Source organism: Sciurus carolinensis, chromosome 14 (assembly GCF_902686445.1).
Source record: "Sciurus carolinensis chromosome 14, mSciCar1.2, whole genome shotgun sequence".
In the NCBI taxonomy this organism is placed as follows: domain Eukaryota; kingdom Metazoa; phylum Chordata; class Mammalia; order Rodentia; family Sciuridae; genus Sciurus; species Sciurus carolinensis.
Window position 1 is genome coordinate 49,903,218 of NC_062226.1, and position 10,705 is coordinate 49,913,922.

Consider the following 10,705-nt stretch of genomic DNA (forward strand, 5'->3'; position numbering starts at 1 on the left):
AGAAGCGGTCGTTCTGGGTCCAAACAGCTCGCCACGCAGCTCCTCCTCAGGCAGCCGCCCGGAGCCCCAGTGGTTGCTCCGAGTCCAAGTGCTGTGCTGAGCCGCCTCCTCTACGATGATCCCAGTTGTCCGTGTTTACCGCTCCTGTGGGGGGAGGGGCGTCTCGCCGAGCAACTCTACTTCACAAAGTTCCCTGCGTTCCGGGGCTACCGCCCCATCCAGGACACCTCCCCAATGGGAGAGACTCACCCGGCGGCTTTGAGTTGGTCCCAAGTCTCTCACTATCTCCTCTTTTGAATCCTGCGTCCTGGAGCAACATGAAATGCAGCCGCCCCCTAGTCCGCCATCTTGAAACTCTGGTGTCTGTGCTTTTGAAGGAGCAAGAAGCTCTTCCATTCTTTTCAGACTGCTTTCAGCAGGTAAAGATCTTCAGTGCTTACCCAGGATGATGGGTTTGCTTATAGGATCATAATCAGGTAGATCGGGAGTCAGATCAGAGGCAGTTGCTGAGTCTGTAGTAGGGAATGAAGTTGGCAGGTCTGATTCTGGGGGCTAGGAGGTTGGCATGAACCCTGCCTGGTCACTGGATAGATAAGACCAGGACTTTGGTATATAGGGCTGGCACTGTGATAAGACTTACTTTAAGTTTCAATGTTCAATCTACAAAAGAGGGCATGTTATCAGGTAAATCATGGATATGTATCCCAGTGGGTTTTTGGTAGGGCATTCCCAGTTCCTGGGAAGATCTTTGCATGGGCAAGACTGGCCTCAGATCACAGTTGAGCAGGGCTGCTTCAGAATCTGCAGTTGGAGTGAGGTTGGTGGATGTGCCCTAAGAGGCATGGAAGAGCATGTCTCCCATCAGTTCTCTGGGTAGGTAGGACTGCTCCAGCACTATAGAAAAGAGGGGATAGAACCAAATCATTGGGCTATTTCAGGATCCACAGTCAGACCACAATTGGTGGGCTGCCTTCAGGGCATGGATGAGTGTGTCTCCCCATTGGTCCCCAGATGAGGAGAACCAGTCCAAAACCATGGCTAAGAGGGCCTGGGACTGGGCCACTGGTCCCTTCAGGGTCTTCATTTTGGCTGGGGTCAGCAGCCTGCTACCCAAGGCACAGGCAGCCTCCATGTCTCTCCTGGGTTCCTTGGAATATAGTACTAGTGGCAAGGTCAAAGACAAATGGGTCTATAGTAAGGTCTGTAAGAGCATGAGGTTGATAAAGGGTCAGTACTTATTTCCAGGACATGGTCAATAAGCCTGACACCTGGGCAAAGGTCCACTTTCTCAAAGCCCTATCATGTTTGTGCACTCTGGTGAGGCTCCACAATCTCCTACCTAGATTCAGATGCTCCAAGAAAGGTATTATTGTCCATGAATGGCTGCCAAATTATTGTTGCTATTGGCAATTCTGGTAGGAGACTTCCTTCCTTTTCTGCCATCTTATTGATGACACCTCATAAAATTTATGATAAAAGTAGGTCCACTCTTAAAAAATAACAAAAACTAAACATTTAGAAAAATATCCAGCTAAACTATAGGTACTAATTGTCTATAGAAGCATGTAAGTTCATAACCATCTGAGTGTCCCATTTGGTTATTCTGATGGCACCACAGTGGGCTTCGGGAGTCTTGCCAAGAAACTTTTCCATTTCATCCCAAGTACCTTAGAAGACCATTGCTTTAGGTTCTTCTCTCTGCAGGTAGAAGATGTTTACTAACTATAGCAGAAGACCTTTTCTCAATGTCTTCCTTTTATAAGGTGCATTCCAATACAGCTTCCTTCATATTGAACTCATTCAAAAGTGTCTTTTCTGATTGGACAGACACATGGAGAGATTTCTGCTTTAACTTAACTACAGTTGCTAGAAAAGTTATTAATAAGTTTGAAACAGGACATTAATTGAAATGTGCTCTGATGCAAACTCTAGCCCTAAGAAGGAAATAACACAATACCAGGAGGAACTGGAGCATCTCTCTAAGATTTAGAGGGTCTGAAGAAAAAAATCAGTATAGCCTTCTCATTCATAAACTACTAATAAGATGCATGTATTCAAGAAAATGTCAATTTTTAGAAACTGTAGTATCACATATATGTAAAGTCATCTCAAAATTTTTATTTATTAAGTGAGAAATATTTACAGTCTTTTTTTGTATATATGGAAAATTCTGACTTTTCCCCTAAAATTTTAAGTGATAAATGCTGTCTTCTCTACCTTTCCTTTTTAATAGAAACCAATGAAGTAGTTCATCTACAATATCCCCTGATAATACAAAGGCAAGAATCATTTTCCAGTACAAACCACAGAAGAGACTGAGTTAAGATAAACTCCCTTTACCCCAAACCAGTAGAAAGCCTTGATGTGATATAACACAATTTATTCTAAATACATTGTTAATTGTCCTGTCCCTCCTCCTTCCCTCCTGATCTCCTTCTTCTACTCCCCTGATCTTCCCTATATATTTGGATATCTGGTTCCCCCTTCTTTTTCTTATTTTGCTCTAGCTTCCACATATGAGAAAAAACATTCAGTCCCTGATTTTCCCGAGTCTGGTTTATTTCACTTAGCGTGATATTCTCCAGTTTCATCCATTTACTGGCATCAGCCATTATTTCTTTCTTCTTTATGGATGAATAAAATTCCATTGTGGATGTATACCACATTTTCTTGATCCATTCATCTATTGATAGGCATCTAGGTTTATTCCATAATTTGACTAGAGTAAATTGTGCTACCAAAATCATTGAAGTGACTGCATCCCTATAGTGTGCCAATTTTAATTCTTTTGAATGAATACCAACGAGTGGGATATCTGAGTCATATGGTAGTTCTAAGTTTTTTGAGGAAATATCCACAATGATTCCAGAGTAGTTGTTCTAATTTGCTGTCCCACCAACAATGTGTCATTGTACTTTTTCCCCCATATCCTCATCAGCATTTATTATCTGTATTCTTGATAATTGCCATTTTCACTGGAGTGAGATGAAATTTTAGTGTAGTTTTGGAGGGGCCAAGGAAGACAGTGAAATGGAGGAGACTGCTTTCCAAGCTGCTCCATTGTCTGAGACCAAGGTTGCAGATATACAGATTCTCAGTAAGGTGGGTGAAAAAGGATTTCACTGGGATTTAATACAGGAAACTCAAAGCAACTTGGGGACTCAGAAGGTTGGATACCATAAATAAATAAGCCTACCACCATCAGTAGCTGCTGGAGTTGACCCACCATGGTCAAAGGGGGCAGAAGGACTAAAAGAAGCCACACTTCAGGTGGCATTGTGGCATGTCTTGGTATAGAGAAATCTGAGATCAAAACACTTCCTGACTGATCCAGAGGCTGTACTGCTCTATAGACTGGTATATGAAAGATGTTTCAAGTTTCCCAATTGTCCACAGAGAGCCAAGGCAGAAGCCATCTTGAGGTGACCACACTTTTCCGGGTGTTGCCTATGAGAACCATGAAATGGGATCTGGGAAAACCCGAGGTGGGTTCAATACACAGACCTGGCAGACACCTACCACATGACCTAGACTGTGCCTAAAACACCAAGAGAAAAACAAGCACAGAGAGTATTTACCCAGGGGAATACTGGTCAGAGGGGCTGGGGAGAACCCATTTTGCATGTGGAAGTTCACAGGACTAGCTGGGACAGGGTGGGAATTTGAGCAAGTGGGTGTGACTGTGCTCAGGGACTAAGCCCAGGAAGCCAGGAAAGGTGGGGTCTTCAGGCAGCAGAAGGGGCAAACAATAGGCTCCTTCCCCTCATGAGTGGAACCTTGGGGAAACTCCTGGGTTATCTTTTCTCCAACATATATTTTTGACTCCTTTGTCAAGAATCAGATGGCCTTAAGTATGTAGGTTTTTCTCTGTGTCTTCTATTCTATTCCATTGATCTTCATGTCTATTTTGATGCCAATACCTTTCTGTTTTTGTTACTATAATTCCATAGTATAAGTTGAGATCAAATATTGTGATGCCTACTGCCATACTCTTCTGCCATGATGTTCTGCCTCACTTCTCAACCCAAGGAGTGGAGCCAGCTGTTTATGAACTAAGATCTCTGAAACCATCATCCCATAAATAAATTTTCCTCCTCTAAAATTGTTCTTTTCATGTTTTAAGTCACAGCAGTAAAAAAAAAAAAAAATGTTTAAACAACTTTTTTCACCTTGTTGGTTAGATTAAGACTTAAGTCTGTTTGTTTGCTTGGAAAGATTTTTCTAATTTCTTTCTCAGCAAAATCACTGTTGGCATATGGGAAAGATAATGATTTATTAGTGTTGATTTTTGTATCCTACTATTTTGCTGAATTCCTTTATCCGCTCTACAAATTTTCTGGTGGAGTTTTTGGGACCTTCAAGATATAAAATCATGTCAATAGCAAACAGGAATAGTTTTACTTCCTCTTTTCCTTTCTGTATCTGTATTAGGGTTCTCTAGAGGAACAGAATGAACAAGAAGTATGATTATAAAAAGGGGATTTATTAGATTGGCTTACACAACCAGAAGCTGGATAGTCCACAATGGCCGCCTGCAACTGGAGAGCTGGAAGAACCAGTAGCTGTGCAGTCCAAGATGCAGAAGTCCCACAACAAGAAAGATCAGTAATGCTACCCTAGTCCAAACCAAGGCTTCTGGAAACTACCTGGAGAATCACTGACAGAGTCCACTTTGGAAGAGTGAAGAAGCAAGAGTCCCATATCCTCAATCAAAACTGCAATTCAGAACCTGTTCAAGAAGAGCTGAGCTTGCATCTGCATCTGCTTCCTTGTTCTTCCAACTTTTATTCCATCTTATTGGGCGGTGTTGCCCACACTTAGGGAGGGGCTCCACTTCAGTTGGGATCCACATTCCAGTCATTCCTAGAGAGACCCTCATTGACACACCCAGAAGCCTCTTAATCATTGGCCTCTCTTAAACCAATCAAGTTGACAATTCAAATTAACCATTGCAGTATCTCTTTAATTTCCTTCTCTTGCTGGGTTGCTCTGGCTAGAATTTCAAAAACCATATTGAATAGATATGATGAGAGTGGACATCCTGTCCTTTTCTTGATTTTAGAAGAAATGCTTTCAGTTTTTCTCCTTTCAGTGTGATTGTTGGCTTTGGGTTTTGCATATATAGTTTTTCTGATATTGAAGATTTATTTCTATCCCTAGTTATATCAGCATTTTTTCAACATGAATTTGTGCTGGATTTTACCAAAGGCCTTTTCCACATCTATTGAGATGTTCATATGATTCCTTTTCTTAATTCTATTTAAGTGGTGAATTATATTTATTGATTTGCATATGTTGAACCAACCTTGCATCCCTGGAATGAAACCCACTTAATCATGATGTATTATCTTCTTGTTGGGTTTTGCATGCAGTTTCCTAATATTATAAGATTTTTGTATCTGTGTTCACCAGAGTTATTGGTCTATAGTTTTCTTTCTTTGATGTGTCTTTTTCCAGTTTTGGTGTCAGCGTTATACTGACTTCATAAAATGTACTTAGAAATGTTCCCTCCTTTTCAATTTCATGGGTTAATTTGAGAAAGGCTGGTGTTAGTTTTTCTTTAAAGGTCTGATAGGACTCAGCTGAGAATTCATCTGGTCCTGAGCTTTTCTTTGTTGAAAGACTTTTAATTGCTACTTCATTTTATAACTTTATATTGGTCTATTTAGATTTCTTACATCTTCCTGATTCAATTTGGACAGCTCATGTGTGTCTACAGAGATTTGTCAATATCCTCTAAAATTTCCACTTTACTGGAGTATAAATTTTCAAAATTTTCAGAAGTGTCATGGTGATACCTCCTTTTTCAACTCTAATTTTGTTGATTTGCTATTCTCTCTTTCTCTCTCTAGCTAGTTTAGCTGAAGGTTTATCAATCTTATTTATCTTTTCAAAGAACCAATTCTTCGTTACATTAATCTTTTGCATTATTTTTAATTCTCAATTTTATTAATTTTTTTCTCTGATATTTATTATTTCCAGTCTTCTCCTGATTTTGGAATTAGTTTGTTCTTCCTTTTCTAAGACCTTGAGGGAGAACATAAGATTATTTATCTGAGATCACTCTAATTTTTTAATATAGGCACTAAATGCTATAATTTTTCCTCTTAGAACCATTTTCATAATGTCTCAGATATTTTGATATGTTCTCATTTCTTCTAATAATTTCACTTTTCTCTTATTACATGATACATTTTTTATTTAAAAGAGTATTGTTAAATTTCCATGTGTATATGTGGTTTCTATTATTTTTGTTTTACTGTTAACTTCTAGTTTCATTTCATTTTCATCTGATAGAATGCATGAGATTATATCAAATGTTTTTGTACTTGCTAAGGTTTACATTGTGACCTGGAATATATTTATTTTAGTAAAGTTTCCATGAACTGCTGAGAAGATCAGTTTAGCTCTTTTGGGACAAAATATTCTGTTGATATCCATTATATCCATTTGATTTTTAGTGTTCTTTAGGTCAAAAATATTGATAAACATGAAATATTATTGATTTTAAGTTTGGATGATCTATTGGTAATAAGAGCGTATTGAAATGACCCAGTATTATATTGGGTGCCAGCTAGGATTTAATGTCAAGAAATATTTTTTTAAATATATTATTGTGTAATATCTTGGGGCATAAAATTATTATATTTTCTTGTTTCATTGTTCCCTTTACAAGTATGTAGTGGCCTTCTTTGTCTCTTCTGATTAATTTTTGCTTATAATCTGCTTTGTTAGATATGAGTATAGCTACTTGTTCTTGTTTTTGAACTCCATTTGCATGAAACTTTTTTCCATTCTTTTATCTTCAGCTTCTGGGTATTTTTGCCTATAAGACAAGACTCCTGCAAACAGCATAAGTTAGACCTTGATTTTTTTTTTCTTCTGCTAGTCTATGTCTTTTAATATGGGAGTAGAGAAAATTTACATGGATCTGATTGTAGTTTCTTGCCATTTCGTTTGTTTTTTTGTTTTGGTTTGGGGATTATTTTGGGGGGGGTGGCTATATTTAATTCTGTCTTGATTTTTCATTTTGTTGGTTGTTCTAGTTATCTTCATTATTTGGAAACTTTGGAGTTTATTTGGGGTTCCTTTGTGTATAGTCTATCTTTGAATATTCTTTGTAGTGCTGGCTTGGTGATCACAAATTCTTTTAGCTAATTTTTGTCATAGAAAGTTTTTATTTACCCATCAATTTTTAAAGAGTTTTGCTGTATCTAGCAATCTTGGCTGACAATTGTTTTCTCTGAGAGTTGGGAATATCTTGTTACAGGACCTCCTTGATTTTAGGATCTGAGTTGGGAAGTGAACAATGAGCCCTATTGGTTTGCCTCTAAATGTGACCTGATGTTTTTGTCTTGCAGCTTTTAGTATTCTTTCCTTACTTTCTGTATTAGTCATTTTTATTGGAGAGCATCTATTCTGATCTTTTGTAAGTGAGGTCCTATATGCCTCCTGTATGTGAATTTCTATCTTATTTCTGATATGGGGAAAGTTTTCTGCCACTGTCCCATTGAAAACATACTTGATGCCTTTATCCTGTATCTCCACATACTCTTCTATCTCAGTGACTGTGAGGTTTGTTCTCTTGATGCTGTCCCAGAGTTCTTGTATATTCTGGTCATGGTCTTTTATTTTCCCCTTTTATTGCTTACTGAGAATTCAAGTTACTATACCCTGTCTTAAATGCCTGAAGTACCATCTTCAAGGATTAAAGTTTTATTTTCTATGCTATCTAATTTGTTGGTGGTTTCCAAGTGAATTTAAAATTTGATTCTTTGTGTCATTCATTTCCAGAGTTCTGATTGGTTCCTTTAAAGTAGCTCTATTTCTTTCACCTCTTGTATTTGCTCTCTTAATTCATTTCTTAGATTTTCTTTTAGTTCATTTACTATTTTAATATTCAATTTTCCAGAATCACTCTCTGAAATTACATCCACTTCCATATCAGTGGGATCCTTTATTGTGGGATTGTGAATTTGGGGGGGAGATTTATTTGCCTGTTTTCTCATTTTTTGTGAGATCTCAGACTTGCACATCAATTGCATTGGATTCCATTCCCTCTTTTATATGTGTGTTATTTGGGTGTAGTTATCTTTGTTGTTTTGGAACTTCTCTCTGTTTTTAATGTATGAGTAGATGTTCAGGAATGGGACCCAAGGTCCGCCTCTCATTTTTTCTCCTTGCATCCTAGTTGTTATTTCGAGGTCTTTGTCTTCCCGATTCTAAGTATTGTTGAGGCTCAGATCAGGCTAGATCACATGTGGGATGAGATCTGCCATTACTTGAATGAATTATGAATATTGATTGGCTTCAAGATTTCTACTCTGTGAACTTGGTGCGTCCGAATCAAGTCCCAGCCCCTCTTTTAGAAGAGGGGAGCCAAGAATAGTGTTAATGGTAGCAACAGATGTACAGTCTTAAGATAAATGTCCAGCGTCTGCTTTTACATGATGACACTAAATTGCCACCTATGTAAGAATCTTGGGGGTCATAATTTAACATCAGTATCAACAATATAAAACTGAACTAAGTTAGGCATTAAACAGCAAGTGTCTACTACATATTCCACTTTATTAATGATCACAACTTGAATGGGGTAGGAAATACATAAACTCCATAATTCTATAAGAAAGTGGGGTTACAGTTTTTTAAGTGAGGAGAAAATGTGTAGGAGGGCAAAAAAATTGAAATATTTAAAAAAGTGAACAGAGGAGAGGTAGGGGATAGGTAACTAAACTAAAGTAATTAAAAATTGAGAGGGAAAGAGGTAACAGTAAATTTTGACTATAAGGGAAGAGAATAAAGAAGAGGCAATAAGAGGGTGTGGACAAACCAAGATGTGGACAAACAAACATGTTTAAGATCAAGACCATTGAAACCCACGTATAATCATATCCCACCTAAGTCAAACCAAGACTAAATAATAAGTAGGTGCAGAAAAGAGCAATTAAAATAAAGTAAATTATATGTATGTATGTGCGTGTGTGTTTTTCAAACCTATATTTGCAGTGAGAACCCACACACTCACACATACACAAAATCTCACAGAATACAAAAAATTTAAAAATATAATTATATATTTGAAAAAAAATTAAAGTTGAAATTTTTGAAAAAAGGAAAAAAAAAAGATGGGGAAATACAGAGGAAAAAAAGAAAAATCATTTTCAATACAGGACTTGTTTTTACTGAGGTAGTCAAAACTGTGGGCAAGGACAGACTTTCATTCTTTATATTTATTTTTGGGCTCTACAACCCTTGGGTTAAGGACTCAACATTGTTGAATTGTTGAGTCCAACATCTGTGTTTTCCTCACCTAACTTCCAGTTCTTGTGGCTAGGAGCCAAGCCTTACCATCTCCCAGAACAGAGAACTATACTGGGGAATGCTGACAAATCATGTACTCCTATAGCAGAGGTGATGCAGAATTCCAAATTGGAACTCCCAGTAGCTGGGATTTAGTCTTGGCTGACCTTTGGAACTCTGTCAGTGGGTATTTGAAATTTAATACATTCCCCCTGTTGCTGTGGAGATGCCAGTCTCTGCTGGATGTCTGGATCTCGGGGACCTGAGGTAAAATTCACTTTTAGGATATAAGGACTAACCCTCCACCGGTTTCATCTTCCCTGCTATAAATAGGAATTACTGCCATCAGCCCAGAAGGACAGACGCTCCTGTTTAGCCATTACTAGCATCTTCCCAATAGCTCTTACAGGATGCCAGCAGCAAGCTCTCTTTCTCCTGGATATCTAAAGGCTGTATGCTCCAGGGACAATTTTCTTTGCCCCTATTTCGGGCACTCTGTTTCAGACACACTTGGAGGGGATATCCACAGAAGATGACTCTGGGTTCACTGACAACTTCCATTATAAATTCCCAATCTAACTCTGCTCACTGCTGTGCAGTACTTATAAATGGTTCCCATGCCAGTGACTGGTTCCCACCAAACTATCTGCCTGTGACTTCAGAAATTTTGGTTGTTTTCACTCAACCACTTCCCCCACTGACTCTGGGTCCCACAGTTTCCCACTTTATTTCACAGGTTCCCCCAGGCCCATTTTTTAAAAATTTACAGTTTCCTTTCTCTCTGCCTGTGCTCCCCTCTCCCCTTAGCAGCCACAGCTAGCGTGCCTCTAACCCATTATTTCTTATGTTATGCTCAAAGTTTCTGACTTTCTATGTCTCTGTGGTTTATTTCACTGCCCAATATTAAATTTCAGTGAGTTCCCTTAGTTGCCCACCTCATCCGAGGAGTAGTCTTCCTGCTTCTTGGGTCCAATGCCGAGGAATTACTGGGAGGTGCATCCTTCCTCTCAACCACCATCTTCTCTTCCTCCCTGAATAGATTTTTAAAATTTTTTCATGTGTTAAAACAGTTGCTCTCTTTTCCTCTATACTCTTTGGGTTTCAAGTTACTCAGAAGGATTTTTTTTTCTATCTGAGGATATTAAAACATTTTTCATACATATTTTTCCCAGCACTTAATATGCTTGCTTTTGTTTCACATATTTGGTTACAAGGCTATATTTGTTTTATATTTATTGAGCATGCCAGACATTGTTCTCAGATCATAATATGTATAACTCAGTTCATTCTTATAACAACTCAATTACTCAGCTACTTTTACAGCACTCACTTAATAACTAAATAGCCTGAGGCTTAGAGAAGCAGAGTAACATGCTCCTGGACTTACAGTTGTGTATGCAAG